Here is a 16050-nt window from a genome sequence, read left to right as displayed (position 1 = left end):
AGCTCTTTCTCAAGCCCCTGCTTTTCTCAACCAGCTCACAATGGGTTGAACTCTGGCTAGGGCATGTCTTTGCACAGTTACTCACCACATTCCCAGTGTCCAAGCAGGAGACGAAAGGCCATTCCCACTTGTAAACATCATCCCCACTTGTCAGTGGAGGAATCCCTTCCAGGAGATGTGAAGGGGAAGCTTTGGAGCCAGTGGTTCCATGTGGCTGCCACTGGCCATGTTCCTGGAACACCAGCACCAGAATGAGGCCCACCTGGTCCCTGGACACTGTCCTTGGCCCTGGAACCTCTCTTTCAGGAGGAATCTGATGAGCTGGAGTAAGACGGAGGAGAATGACCAGGCAGCCAGGGTGCCATGGGCACCATGCCTGAGGGGGAGCAGCTGAGGCTGACAAGACCATTTAAGCTTAAAAAAGGCTAATAAGAACTTGGTGGTAGAACTAATCTTATTCTGTATTGTTCCAAAACACAACAAAATAAATCCTCAGGGTCGGGATGAGCTCACACCAAAGCTGCACATCTACCCACCTTCCTAGGCTGGAGGCCTCAAAGCCCCTTCCACTGGGAGACTTGAACTTGTGAAATGACTGCCCAAACTCAGTTGCTGTGCTCCTCAAGTAGGCCCTGAAGGACACTTGCCCTTTGTGGGGTCACCTCTTGGGAGGGCCAGCTGCACCTTAGCATGCCATGAGAAGAAGCCTCCTGGCTGTTAACATCATCATCATCACATCAAAAGTGAAAGCGCTTCTCTCTCTTTTTTTTTGAGATGATGTCTCACTCTGTCTCCCAGGCTGGAGTTCAGTGGTGCAATCTTGGCTCACTGCAGCCTCTGCCTCCTGGATTCAAGTGATTCTTCTGCCTCAGTTTCCTGAGTACCTGGGATCACAGGCACCTACCATCACGCCCAGGTAATTTTTGTATTTTTAGTAGAGACGGGTTTATACCGTGTTGGTCTGGCTGGTCTCGAACTCCTGACCTCAGGTGATCTGCCTGCCTTGGCCTATAATCCCAAAGTGTTGGGATTACAGGTGTGAGCCACCGTCCTGGCCCAAAATTGTTTCTTGAGCAGTTCCTAGGTGTAGGGCCCACTGTCACCTTGAACAGCATTTGTATATTCCTTTTGGAAATTAGCTGGGTGTGGTGGTGCACTACTGTAGTCCTAGCTACTCGGGAAGCTGAGGCAGGAGAATTGCTTGAGCTTGGGAGGTAGTGGTTGCAGTGAGCTGAGGTTGCACCACTTCACTCCAGCCTGGGTAATAGAGTGAGATTCCATCCACTCCCCACAAAAATAAATAAATAAATGAATAAGGTGTATTATACACATGAAAACAATTTCTGCTTTAAATATTACCACATTTGGTTATAACGGCAACAACCAAAGATGGAAGCAAACTAAATAATTAATTTCATAATCAGTAGATGCAAAAACCAAAGAAAATGTTCTGTAAAGAATCTAGACGCCAATAATGAAAGCAACAAAAACACAGAACTCTCTCTACTTATCACAGGTTCTTATGAGAACTACAGTTTAATTTTTAAAAATTGGAAAATAGAAATAATGTTAAAAATGGCATTAACAAAATGCAACTCGTTAGTAGCAATGGCCCAGGGGAGCCACGCATTTACGAAAAAACGGATGGTGTGGTTTTTTAAAGCCAACTGAAACTGGCAATTACGAACACAATGAATTAGATTATAAGAAAACGTGGAATCTTTACGATAATGACAAGTGAAAGCGCAGAGAAGCAACATTAAAAATATCCACCAGCTCAAATGCTTCCCCCCATCAACTTTCCTCTGACCGCTGGCCTTGAAATAGATCTTCCCCTCTCTTGAGCTCTTGCAGCACCTGGGATCATCCCACTGATCCCCACTTGCCTGGCTCAACTGTTCTTGTTTGTTTGGCTGCTGAACTGGGCAGTGACTGCCTCAGGGTGTGTATGTTTAAGGGGTATATTTTTTCATCTGCGGAGCCCTCCAGGACCCAGTGAGGGCCAGCATTAAGTGGGTGCTCACCATGTGCGGGCTGATGGAATTAAATAAACAAAAAGAAGGTGCCGGGATCTCCCTGGCCCTGGGGGAACACAGGATCAAGACCCACTGCCCAGAGATCAGATCTCTGCCTGTGCCTGGGCTTGGCCTCAGCAGGAAAAGGTGACAGCACCCAGGGCTTCTGGTGAAAGGTCCCACAGAGGGGAGAAAAGGATTCTGGAAGAGGAGGGTTCTTAGAGGCCAGAAAAGGGACAAGAGTAAAGATAAAGAGAGCACCGAGTGCCCCAGGCACCTGACCTAGGCTTTACACAGAGAGGAATGGCAAACTCATGGCATCCCAGAAACCCTCAGGCTCGTCAGAGGCAGCGGGACTAGCCACAGCCCCACTGCAGGCGGCTGCCTCCACCTGCTCTGAACGCCCGACGCCACACCCTCAGGCCCTGAGCGGCAAGGAGCAGCCATTGTGCATTTGAAGGCTTGTCCTGCATCCCTGGTTTGCAGAGGGCTCAATATATTCCAGGGAATATTGGGAAATGGACAAGCTGGGTGCCTGCCCTCTACCAGCAGCTAAGTAGGACCAGCTTAGCCATTTATTAGCTATTTGGCCTTGGGTAAATTGCTGAACATCTCTGCTTGGGAACCACAGCTGTATATAATCTCAGAGCAACTGACAGGGTTAAATGACTAAATGTGTTGAAACAGTATAAAAGTGTTTGCCATTCTCACTCCTCCAGGTCATAGCCCAGGCAAGGCAGCTTCTCATTTGGAAAGGGGCCCCAGGAGTTCTGCCTGCCAGAGAGAAATGGCTGTAGAGACCCATGTGCATCAGGTGGGGAGTCACAGCCGCCTGATAACTCAGGGCAATGACCTTGGATGCCTTGATGTCACCCTTATCTGCTTGGTGACCTCGGGTAGGTCACTGAAATCAGCTATGCCTCTATTTCTGCTTCCTCCTCCACTAGAGAAAGCAAGGCAGGGTTCCATGACACCTGACAGCATATAAATAGCCAGACTGTGTCTAATTTATTGGATCTATAAAATGCATCTGCTTCCAAAGCCCATGATCTCATCTTCAAGGCCAAAGTCTTCAGGCTTCAGGTGGGAGTCCCTCCCATCTAGGACTCCTGGCATCCCTCCCTCCCGGAGAATGTTTGCCCAACACTTACAAGAATGGAAGGTGCTATCTACAGAGCAGCAGGCACTGTGTCCCTTCAAGAAAAGGTCAAGGGAACACACTGTGCCCAGAGCTCTCTCTTAAGGTCAACAAAGCTCAGAAGAAGCAGGAAGAACAAGGAGGCTCTGTCTCTGGGGCCTAGGACTCTCTTCCCTGACTCCACCTTGGGATTACTTGCTTCCCAGGCACCACCAGCACTGGTGTGTCCTCTGCCCACACTGACACTGCCACCCTAGCTGTGAAGAAGGCCAGACAGGAGGGGAGCAAACATCCAGTGCCCCAGAGACTTCAGAACACCAGCAAAGAGGCCACAAGATGTTAGGGAAGGAGCAGAGGCCTGGAGATCGGGAAACCTCCTGGCCTTGTCCTGGGCAGACCTGGGCAGTCACACATGCTCTCTGAGTGTCTGTTTCCTCGTTCCTCCAAGGGAGGTGGGCTCAATGCCCAAGTTCCCATCAGGGCTTTGATTCTCATGGCATAGTTTTTTTTAAGAGTGTTGGGATGTTGACCCCCACCACAGCCCACCACTCTGCTCCAGGGCTCAAATCTTAACGCCAGTAGCCTCCACCCGTCTCCTAAGAAGCGGCTCAAAGAGCCCTCCCCTTGCTGATCATTGTGGTCCCTCCCAGAATCCTGGGTCCCTTTGAGGACTTGGGAATACTGATGGGTGACAGCATGAGCTTTAGAACCAGACAGATGTGGTTCGAATCTCAGCTTTGCACCTACTGACGGGGTTACCTTGGGGAGTCACAGGTTCTCATCTGTAAAATAGTAAAAACCATGCCTACCTTTTGGGGTGGTTATTCAACTGCATAGGAGGTGCTCGATAAACGGTCGGTTGAATTATTAAGGAAGTCTGTTCTGTGACTATTTCCTGAATGCTTCATGATAATTGCTGGTGCTTTGTTCCCTGATGGGACACATATCAGGAAAATGGTGGGTAGTCAAACAGGCTTACATCCCTGTTTCATCACAAATGGGATACATCTGTAGGTAAAATAATGATGGCTTATCATCTGACACCAAAGGAATTTCCAAAAGAGAAATTCTCCAAGCACTTGGAGCATACCAGACCATGGCTTCTCACATGGAGCTTCACTGTTTGGCTGTTTCTAACAATCAAACACATCTCTAAGGCTCATCACCATGACGGCCTCTTGGAGGAAAAGGCCAGGTATCTCCCGGGGACCTCTATCACATTTCAAACCTGCGGCGCCCCCAGCATAGCTTTGGGTGGCTCAGCCTAGAGCTTCAGCCTGTGGGTGCTGCTCACGGACGTCAGATGGTGCAGGGTGAGCTGGGAGCCAGCCTGGGTTCCTGGCTGATTGTCCAGGTTTCTGCTAAGTCATTCTGGGACTTAGTGACTAAGCAAGCCACTCATCCCCTTTGTGCCTCTGCAGCCCAGAATGAGAAGATGGCTCGTCACCTGCCTATCTCACTAGAGTGTAGTAGGATCAAGGGAACTTGTTTTAAAAGGGCTTTAATCTTGAGTGACAGGTGGCCTATTGGAACTGAATAGTGGTTTTAACCATATAATATTCTTTCCAGGAGCTAACTCTGAATGTTATTTTGCTGTAGATTCAAAATAACATTATTCAGATATTTATATGTTTATAGCATATATTTATAAACATATGCTCAGATGTTTATAAACCTGAGTTTAAACACAGCCATCAGGAAAAAAGGTTTTTAGTTGTTTCTTTTTTCTTTTTCTCTTTTTTTTTTTTTTGAGATGGAGCTTTGCTCTTGCTGCCCAGGTTGGAGTGCAATGGCACAACCTCGGCTCACTCCAACCTCTGCCTTCCAGGTTCACAGGATTCTCTTGTCTCAGCCTCCAGAGTAACTGGGACTGCAGGTGAGCACCACCATGCCAGCTAATTTTTTTGTATTTTTAGTAGACTTGGTGTTTCCCCATGTTGGTCAGGCTGGTCTCGAACTCCTGACCCCACCTCAAGTGATCCACCCGCCTTGGTCTCCCAAACTGCTGGGATTACAGGCGTGAGCCACTGCGCCCAGCCTACTGAGTTGTTTCCTTCTTCATTCTGCTGGTTGATAAACTGGCCTCCCTAAGAAATTTTCCAAGCCCTCAATTCCAACTCAGTCTAGTAACCAGTAGAACTGGGGGCATGACCCATCCATGTCAGGATGGAATTTCTAGCGCTTCAGACTCCAAGTCAGTCGGAACTCCAAACATTTGGAGGTACATCAAGTAGCACAGGTTTTCTTGTCTACTGACCCTGGTGTCCAGGGAGTTGAAACTAGGAATGCAAAAGTCATTTGAGCTGTTAGAAGTCAGGAGGGCAGGTAGCGACCTGAAAAGAAAACAGGGCAGGGAAAGAGGGATGTGGGGTTCTGTGGTCTGGAATGTCTAGTGTCACGATCTGGGTGCTGATTACTTTGGCATGTGCAATTCATGAAACTTCATCCTTACAGTATGTACAGTATTTTTTCTATGCATATATACAATGTTTTAATTTAAAACACACAAACACACGCACACACTCGCACGCGCACACACACACACACACACAAGGCTGGGTACAGTGATACGCCTGTAATCCCAGCACTTTGGGAGGCTGAAGTGGATAGATCACGAGGTCAAGAGATCGAGACCAGCCTGGCCAACATGGTGAAACCCCATCTCTACTAAAAGTACAAAAATTAGCTGGGCGTGGTGGTGCATGCCTGTAGTCTCAGCTACTTGGAAGGCTGAGTCAGGAGAGTCACTCGAACCTGGGAGACAGAGGCTGCAATGAGCCAAGATTACGCCACTGCACTTCAGCCTGGAGACAGAGCAAGATTCCATCTCCAAAGAACAAAAACAAACAAACAAAAACACAATAGGGCCACGCGGGATTTGGGGGCAGTCATGATGGAAATGCGTTCCTTAGACTGCTTCTTTGAGAGGCACTCTGCCACTTACTGTTTAGACCCTCACTTCAGGAGAAGTACTGTCGTCATCCTTGACCAGCTGCCCACATTAATACGCTGTTCAATTTTCTTGCCAGCAGCTTTATGGGTCCATGGGTTCCAGCAAAACTGTTGACCTCAGCACAGCGTACCCCACCCCGTGCAGGGGCTTCTCGACGGGTTATGCTCAGAGCGAATGCTGAACAGGCTGTGGTAAGATGGGGCCTCTGCAGGCCCTCAGCCCCACAGTGACGTTATTTCCTCCAGCCAGCATGCGCGCCCTTTAGAGACTGTCCAGGTTCTGCGCTTACCTGCCCAGGTGAATCAATGAGCTCATCTGAGGTTTCAGGTGGTTGTCCTGGAAAGAGAAAAAACACTAAACAACAAACAAAGCAGTACCTGAGCCTCCCGCCCCTGAGAGGCCTTCACCTTGAACTTCACATAGGAAAGGCCAGCTAATGTCAGTGCATTACTTCAGACCCGGCGCCCATGTGCTAAGATAAACACGGCCAAGCCCTTTAAACAAACACTGTGGAAATGTCAGGCCGAGTGGTCAGAACATGGAACCAGGCAGAGCATGGAACAGAGAGAGTGCCAGCTGGGGTCTAGAACCTTCTCCTCCTGCCACCAAGGAGCCGTGTGACTGGGGCGACTCACATGCCCTCTCTGGGCCCTGAGTTACTTAACCTGAAAGTGGGAAATTGGGTTGGAGTCATTTCTAAGTTCCCTAAAATGAATGGAATGAAATCACCGTGCCCGTGCAGTCAGGCTTTGTACAGGTTCATGGGCTGGTCTTGCATTGCCTTATCTTGTGCTGGACTGCAGGAGCAGAAGAGGAAGCTGACCACATGTTTTCGTTCTTGGTACACAGTTATCAGTCTGTGCAAAGCCCTTCCATGCCAGGCATTATTTTATTCTTCCCCTTTATCCCTAATCTCCTCTCCCCTTGCCCTCTCCCCAGCAGGCACCCACCATGATGTATTTGATATCTGTTCTTGGATATGTGTGTGTTTATGTATGTGAGGTATGTGTGTGTGTGTGTGTGTGTGTGTGTGTGTGTGTGTGTGTGTCTCTATTGGTGTGTCCTTATAAAGTACAGAGCACAGTTTGGGGTGTGTTTTAAATATGCATAAATAGTAGCATGTTGCAAATCTCATTCTGTTTCTTCATCTACACTCTGTTTGGGTGATCCCTCCATGTTCCTGTGTACATTTAGCTTGTTAATTCTTCCCAATGCATAGAATTCTTCTTTTTCATTTTTTTGAGACAGAGTGTTGCCCAGGCTGGAAAGCAATGGCCAGATCTTGGCTCACTGCAACCTCCACCTCCTGGATTCAAGCGATTCTCATGCCTCAGACTCCTGAGTAGTTAGAATTACAGGTGTGTGCCACCATGCCTGGATAATTTTTGTGTTTCTAGGAGAGACAGGGTTTCACCTTGTTGGCCGGTCTAGTCTTGAACTCCTTATTGCAGGTGATCTGCCCACCTCGGCCTCCCGAAGTGCTGGGATTATAGCTGTGAGCCACCATACCTGGCCTGATGCATGGAATTCTTTGGTATGGGGTCACCACATTGTTTTTATCCATTTCTCTTACACTGGACACCTACGTTACTTATAGACCATGTTACCACACACAGCACTACTGTGAACATTTCCACATCATCCTCTAAAGACCTCAAAGAGAGTTTCTTGGGAGCTGTTGTCTCATAAGGCGGATGTGTATGCAGTGTCCTGACTAGACTGCTCTGGGGGGTGGGGGGCAGAGGAGATGGCGGCACAGTGCTGGCGACAGAGAGGCGGGAGAGGGGCCGGCTGAGCCGGAGCTGTTGTCTGGCTGTGTTGTTTGGTGCTGGTTCCAGATGCGCCTGTCTGGGGAGAGAGTTGGCTCCTATTTTAAGAGCCCAGCATCCCTTTCCTTTAGAGCCGGCATCATGGTTTGAGTTAAAGGTGACTTGATTTATTATTTGACCATCCGTCTCTCCTCCTAGACCATGAGTTCTCTGAGGGCAGGCACAGTGGCTTTCTCACCCACAGTTTTATTACGCCTCGTGCCTGAGACAGAGCTAACACAGTAGATGCCCAGCAAACAGCCAGTAGCTATAGAAATCAGTGAGTGAGCTTGAGCTGTGACAAATACGAACAAATACAAATGAAGCCTCGAGGGACTAGGGGGAAGAGCAGTGTGTCCAGGCCACAAAGCTTAAGGAGCCCTTGCTCTCTGGTACCTATGCGCACAGGCGAGACCTGGGAATGGGGCCTCCCTTCCTCATCCCAGACACAGCTCTGAGCCACAGACACAGCTTTCACCTGACGAAAGCTTTATTTTTTTTCTTTGAGACTCAGTTTCACTCTTGCTGCCCAGGCCGGAGTACAATGGTGCAATCTCGGCTCACTGCAATCTCCTCCTCCTGGGTTCGAGCTGCTCCTGCCTCAGCCTCCTGAATAGCTGTATCAGCCTTTTCCTTAAGTCAACTGCCCAGCAAGGCTGACCGTAATGAAGTAGTTCAAACCTTATGGCGTAAGACACATCATTTCCTGGTGCTGGTGGAGAATGGAAAAAAAGCTGCGCACAGCCTTCTCATGGATGCCAGGGATCTGGTCCTTAATGGAAATGAGAAGTCACCTTTGGACCCTCAACCTGGTTTTGTCTTTGCCCCATGTCCCCATGAACTCCCTTGTCCCCGATTGACAACCTCTAAGCCCCTGGCCTGTAGCTTCTCACAGGCGTACCATCCCATTCCCTTCAGCTGGAACAAAAACCAAAGGAAGAAAAGTTCTCTACGGTGATCCTTGCTCGGGGGTCTCCAGAGGAGGCTAATCGCTGGCCCCGTATCACTCAACCTGTCCTTAAACGGCCTCGCCATGTGCATTGTCACTTGTGCTGTCCAGATGGGCATATGCAGCATGCTGTGATCACAGCCCGCCGGCATGGCAGGGATTTGTATCATGTCCGAGTCAGCTCCTGGGGAGATCTTTTACCTGTGTTTACTCCATCTGCGTTTCCTCTGTCCCCTGCTCAAGATCCCTCTGAGAGTTGACAAGGATGTGTAACAAGTATTTTCTTCTATCGTGCCTTCCAGGGCTGAAGCTACCTGGTATCCAGGAGGGGAATGCTGGCATCCCCATATGTCTGTGTTTGTTTGAGATTTTTAATAATAAATAATAAATTTTTAAAGAATGAAAAAAAAAAGTCTGGAAAACCAGACTTGAGGTATGTGTGTTGTGTGATGCGTGTGTGTGTGTGTGTGTGTGTGTGTGTGTGTGTGTGTGTGTTTCTACCTCCCTGACTGATTTCAGCCCCAGAAAAGAGGAACTGCTTTTGTCACGTGTATATTTTTATATTTTCAGTAGAGACGAGGTTTCATCACGTTGGCCAGGCTGGTCTCAAACTCCTGACCTCAGGTGATCTACCAGCCTCAGCCTCCCAAAGTGCTGGGGTTACACGCGTGAGCTACCGTGACTGACTTAGGAAAGCTTCTGGCTTCAAGTCTAGCATCTAACCTGGTGCTCCCCTCTTCCCTCTCTTTTTCTTTCGTTGAGCATCAATTATGTGACAACCCTAGGCTAGCACCTGGGCTTTGGAAACTCTCAAGGGTTCATTGCCCAGTAGGGGAGGGAGTTGTGAAAATAAGTCATGATGATGCCTAAAGAAGAGTTTTTGTTGTTTTAGTTGCTGTTTTGCGACAGATTCTCGCTCTGTCACCCAGGCTGGAGTGCAGTGGCGCGATCTCAGCTCACTGCAATCTCCGACTCCCTGGTTCAAGCGATTCTCCTGCCTCAGCCTCCCAAGTAGCTGGGACTGCAGGTGTGCACCACCACGCTTGGCTAATTTTTGTATTTTTGGTAGAGACAGGGTTTCATCAGTTGGCCAGGATGATCTCAATCTCTTAACCTTGTGATCTGCCTGCCTCAGCCTCCCAAAGTTCTGGGATTACAGATGTGAGCCATGGTGCCCGGCCAAGTTTTGTTTTGTTTTGTTTTTTTAAATGACAGAGTTGTCACCTGGGACACTGGAGGCAGAGAAAGGGTGCTGGCTAACTCAGGCAGCATTGAGGAGGGGACTCTTGGGACTGAATTCTGTCGAGAGGGCGGCAGTGAGGAGTTAATTTGAGCTGGGGCCGCCACGCGTAGGTCTGAGTGAAGACAGCACAGCGTGTTCAGGTGACTCAAGGATCCTGAGTTTCTGGAGTGGGAGGCTGAGGCCAGGAGGCTGGGGAGTGATGGGCTGGGGCGCAGGGAGGCGAGACTGCAGGGGCAAAGGATGGCGGCAGGGCCGTAATTCTGGGGGCAATGATTCATCAAAGAACACAGGGGCAAGAACAAATCTACACTTGAGAAGATTCTCTGGAGCTGTCTGACCAGGAAAGACTGAGAGCGGGCAGAGATTGTGAGGCTGTGACTTTGGTAGAGGTGACAGGAGCTGAGGCTCTGTCCCAGGCAGATGTGGCGAAGGGAGACGGGCAGGAGGAGCAGATGGCGGAGGTGTGACCCTGGGCGCCTGGGGCCATCTGAGTGGAGATGGGGTTTGGGGTGGGGTCAGCCTTGGAATGTCAGGGTCAGCACGTCACATACCTTTGTGGAAAGGTGTAGAAATGTGCGGCCCTAGGTGTCCAGAGAACTGAGGCTCTGCGGTGCCAATGGATAGGGTGTCACTGGAGCAAAGAATGAGAGAGCCCTTTTGAGCCAGAGAAGGGCCTCCCCTATGGAATAGGGGTCTTCAGTCTCATAAAGTAAACAACCATTGGCAAAGTTGTTTTCCAGAAAGGAGAAAAGGCCATTGGACTGACCATCAGCCTCGCCTGGAAGACGGAAGACCTGCCTGCCCACTAGACCCTGGGAAAAGGTATCCAGGCTGCCTGGCTGTCCCCATCCTCAGGACGGAGGGGACATGGCCCAGCCAGCAGGCAGGGGCAGCTGTTGGCAGAGCACTTCCACGGGAACCCCCACGCTGGGAGGATGGCTTTGCTTTCTTCTTGTGCTCGCAGGCTGTGACGGGGGAGCCTTTTCTTTCCCGTCTCCTGAAGCGGAAACCCAAGTGCAGCCCCTGGAATTAGTAGGGCCATCTTGACTATACCCTAGTGAGGAAACCTCATGACCTGCAGGAAAAACAATTATCTTTCTGCTTACTTCAACGTTCGCTCTGCTGAAGAGAACTTTTCTTCTCCTCTCCACCCATTCGCCAAACTGGACTTTCAGGCTCTGCCGCTCTCAGGGAAAGTATCTAGGGGTTACCCGTGCCTCAGGTCTCTCTTCTGCTCCTCCCACGGCCCCCACCCCTAACAGCTGGGCCGGTTGGTTTCTTTCCTCTGAATCCCTCTTTTGTCCCCTGACCTCAGATCCGTGGCCAGGTGGCCAAGTTGAAGGCCGCCACTGGAGCCGCCGGGGCCACCCTCCTTTCCCTCAGCAGTGCCCTGCAGGCTCTCTCCGAGGGCCCTGGAGTCCGTCCTCAGCACGGCCCTGTCTGAGCAGGAAAACCCCAGGCCACAGCCAGCTTCCTGGCAGAAGTGAGCTCCCTATGCTTAGAAATGGTGCCAACGATCGGCCTCTACGGCCGTTTCAACGCAGGCCACACTCGCGTCCCTCCTGGGCCCCGTGTAGCTGTGGATCTCTGCTTAGGGAGAGGTCAACACCGCCGGGACGCTTTTTAAATAAAAATTGAACAAATTCAGTTGGTGTTTTCAGAAAGAAGTTCACCCCGTGGTACTCTGGTGAAGCCCGCTTCCTTCCTGGCCTCCTTCAGCCCCTCCTTCTGTCCTCCCTTGCTTCCTACCCTACCTGGGTTGCAGGAAGACCCCTAGGAGGCTCAGTGGGGTGCAAATCCTGGTGAAAGCCGGTTGAGGGGGTTGCAAAGCTTGGGAAGCTCTGCACCACCGCCTGCTGCAAGGGGGAAAGCGGGGCGCGTCATTGAAATGAGGAATCTCGGCCTGAGTCTCTGAAGAGAAAAGGCCTGGGAAAGTGGGTAGGAAAAAAGCAGGCGGTTGTCTGGGGCTGGTGGGGCAATTTGTGTCCATGGAACCCAGTGAACTATTTGGCCCTTTGGTCAATAAAACCTTTGACCTCATTCCTCCAGGGGCTAAACGTTTGAAGCCCAGGCCTTCTTCTGCATCTTTGAATTAGACCATTTTGCTACGGTTTCAGCCAGAGTTTTGAATTCCTGGGTCTACCTAAAGCCCAGGTAAAATAGGAAGACAGAGAGGGTCGGGTGTGGTGTCTCACGCCTATAATCTCAGCACTTTGAGAGGCTGAGGTGAACGGATCACGAGGTCAGGAGTTCAAGAGCAGACTGGCCAAGATGGTGAAACCCCATCTCAACTAAAAAAATGTATATACAAAAATTAGCCAAGCACTTTGGCGGGCGCCTGTAATCCCAGGTACTCAGGAGGCTGAGGTAGGAGAATTGCTTGAACATGGGAGGCGGAGGTTGCAGTGAGCTGAGATTGCACCATTGCACTCTAGCCTAGGCAACAGAGCGAGACTCCATCTCAAAAAACAAGAACAACAACAAAGGAAGACAGAGAGAAAGTAGAGGGAGTGACAAAGGCTGTGGAGACAGCACAGCTATTTTGGATTCCCAGAGGTTATTTATTTATTTTGTGAGATGTGGTCTTGCTCTGTCTGTCGTTCAGGCTGGAGTGCAGCGGCTTGGTCATGGCTCATTGCAGCCTTGACCTCCCTGGGCTCAGGTGATCCTCCCACCTCAACCTCCCAAGTAGCTGGGACTACTGGTACACATCCCCCTGCCCGGTTAATTCTAGTATTTTTTGTAGAGATAGGGTTTCGTTGTTGTTGTCCAGGCTGGTCTTGAACTCCTTAGCTCAAGCAATTCACCGGCCTCAGCCTCCCAAAGTGGTGGGATTACAAGTGTGAACCACTGTGCCCTGTAAGAATTTATTTATAAAAAATCATTTATAGTTGTTTTTATTTCAGACATTTATTCCAAAAAAATACGCAGTGTACAAAGTAAGAGCCACCCTCTCTGAATATCACACCCCCAAACCAACTACTCCCCTTTGGCCAGGCTGGTCTTAGACTCCCGACCTCAGGTGATCCACCCACCTCTGCCTCCCAGAGTGCTGAGATTACGGGCATGAGCCACCTTTCCCGGCTAGGGCACCCACTCTTAAGGAGGCACCCCTGAGGCCCCTCTTCTTTGCACCTGTGCTCGGACTCTCCGTGTGCGCCATTTTGCAGAGGGGTCAGCCTCCACGTGCTGTTCAGCCCTGGCTTTGGTTTCTCGACACCGCCTCATGGACACACAGGGAGAGCTTGCGGCTGGTGACGAGCTCTCCAGCAGGTGAGTAATCCAGCAGCTCTTCCTGCCTCGAGGTGGGTGAGGTAATCTCTCTGGGTGCCAAAAGCAGGGCAGTGATTCACAGAGCTGTTCTCCTTATTTGTCCAGTTGTGACCAGCCTGGTTCACTGAAATAAGAGTCCAGGAAGGATGAGATGTTGTATTTACCTGAGTGACTTTTTGGTTTAGGGTTTCTTCTTAAACACTGAGTTCACAGGGCTCCTAAAGCAGACTGGAGTTGCAGACAGACCACTGGACAGAGTCAGTCCACAAGTATCTGCTGAGGTCCTACTATGTGTCAGACACTGTTCAGACATAGGGTTGGGCTGAAGATGAGGGCAAATTTTTTTTTTTTTTTTTTTTTTGAGATGGAGTTTCGCTCTTGTTACCCAGGCTGGAGTGCAATGGCATGATCTCGGCTCACCGCAACCTCCGCCTCCTGGGTTCAGGCAATTCTCCTGCCTCAGCCTCCTGAGTAGCTGGGATTACAGGCACGCACCACCATGCCCAGCTATTTTTTTTGTATTTTTAGTAGAGACGGGGTTTCACCATGTTGACCAAGATGGTCTCGATCTCTTGACCTTGTGATCCACCCGCCTCGGCCTCCCAAAGTGCTGGGATTACAGGCTTGAGCCACCGCGCCCGGCCGAGGGCAAATTTTGACCTGAGATCCTGAACCATCTGGCTATGCCCTAAGCTAGGCGTCCCCAAACTTTTTACACAGGGGGCCAGTTCACTGTCCCTCAGACTGTTGGAGGACCGCCACATTCTGTGCTCCTCTCACTGACCACCAATGAAAGAGATGCCCCTTCCTGAAGTGTGGCGGGGGGCTGGATAAATGGCCTCAGGGGGCCGCATGCAGCCCGTGGGCCATAGTTTGGGGGACGCCTGCCCTAAGCCTTTGGTGGTGGCAAATATGTTCCAAGCTCCTCCAAAAATCTGTCAGTTAAGGCTGGTCTCGGTGGCTCATGCCTTTAATCCCAGCACTTTGGGAGGCCAAGGCTGGTGGATCACCTGAGATCAGGAGTCCGAGGCCAGCCTAACCAACAAGGTGAAAGTCCCAAGGCGCTATCATGCTGGTGGATGTGTTATGCTGGTGGGTGAAAGAGAAGAGTCAGGTAAACATATAAGTACTGTTAGACACTGATCACTGCTTACAGAAAATACAGTTGGGCGAACTGATGGTCCCTTGAAGGAGAGACAGAATCAGCAGCCTTGGTGTCCAGCTCCCATCCAGCAAGAACGGTGTAACATGGAACATGACGCTCCCCTCTCCTAGACTTCCTAAGGAAGGTGCTGGACCCAGTCACCTGGGGCCTCCTTCTAGCCATAGAAAGAGTGCACAGGAGGTTGAGACACAATGTTCTGTGACTCTTTCTTCCCAGAGTTCCTGTTCCGTGGTTACAGCCCCTGGGAAGGGAGATATTGATTCAGTCTTCTTCAACAAATGGCAAAAGCTCTAGAGAACACAGAATAGCAGGAAGAGGAGCCCAGCCTTGAAACTAGTATATTCTGTGTGAGATCAAAGCAACCTTGTGCTCTCTGGGCCTGTAGCCCAAGTGAGAGGAAGGTCAGGTGAAGCTAGGTTCCTGTGGCCAGAAACTGCGGGGCAAGGCAGAGGCCAGAGGTCAGGGGAAGAAGGTAGAGGGAGGCAGTGCTGGAGGAGAGGATGGCAGGAGCTTCCTAGGCCCTTGGGAACCAGAGTCCTCTGCCACAGCGCCCGTGGCTGAAGAGGCTCCCGATCTCGTGTCACCTCCCAGCTCTACCATGTTAATCCCCCATGGCACTGCCCCACCACAAACAGGACCAGCAGTTCTGGTTTGCTGAACACTCCCAGGACCAGCCCAAAAGGGGACCTGAGTTCAGGCACCACCAAGAAAATCCTGCTTTGCAAAGAGGACTAGTTTAGCCCTGGAGAAGCAGAGGTGGGGGGAAGGAGTGGAGAGGATCTCCGCCTTCCCCTCCCTCAAAGGACAGTGACTCATACACTTTCTTTCTTTTTTTAAATTCACAGGTTCACATGCCATTTAGAAAGTGGGTTCAGTGCCTGGGGACTGGACCCTGAGTATTATAGACTCCAGCAGCGGTCGGATTGCAAAGTCAGTGATGAGATTTTCCCACCTCGGCCTGACAGCAATGACACGTGGCTGAGGAGATGGCAGCGGTGCTTTTCCTTTAGGGGAAGAAAAGAGGGCTCCCCGGACACCTTCTCTCCTATCCGATTTATGCTCATTTATAATGTAGCAGGCTGAGGAGCTGCAAATAGCATGCTAGTGCAAGAAGGCAAGCCAGCCAGGCAGCCTCATCTATCACTGCCCCATCTGTCATTCGTGCTTCGGAGGCCTGTGGCTCTTCACAGGGAGCTGAGACAGCAAGAAGCAGAGGCATCTTGGGGAAGACGTCCGTTGGGGGTTTTGATGAAAGTTGAGTGAAATAATGCCCAGTGTGATAGACACAGTATCTACTGTGACATGAGTGCCGACCATGTGGCAGGCACGGTGACCATCCAGAGGCATCAAATATCAGGTCAAGAGGCTGGCATGGGTGGACCTCAACGCCACGTTTACCTGGGAAGGCCCGTGGCAGGTGCTTGGTGCAGAATACAATGTGCAATAAATGTAAGTTATAGACCTGACCTTCCGAGACCCAGGATGACACAGGAGTCCAATGGGAAA

Source organism: Saimiri boliviensis, chromosome 3 (assembly GCF_048565385.1).
Source record: "Saimiri boliviensis isolate mSaiBol1 chromosome 3, mSaiBol1.pri, whole genome shotgun sequence".
In the NCBI taxonomy this organism is placed as follows: Eukaryota; Metazoa; Chordata; class Mammalia; order Primates; family Cebidae; genus Saimiri; species Saimiri boliviensis.
This window is presented reverse-complemented; position numbering follows the sequence as displayed.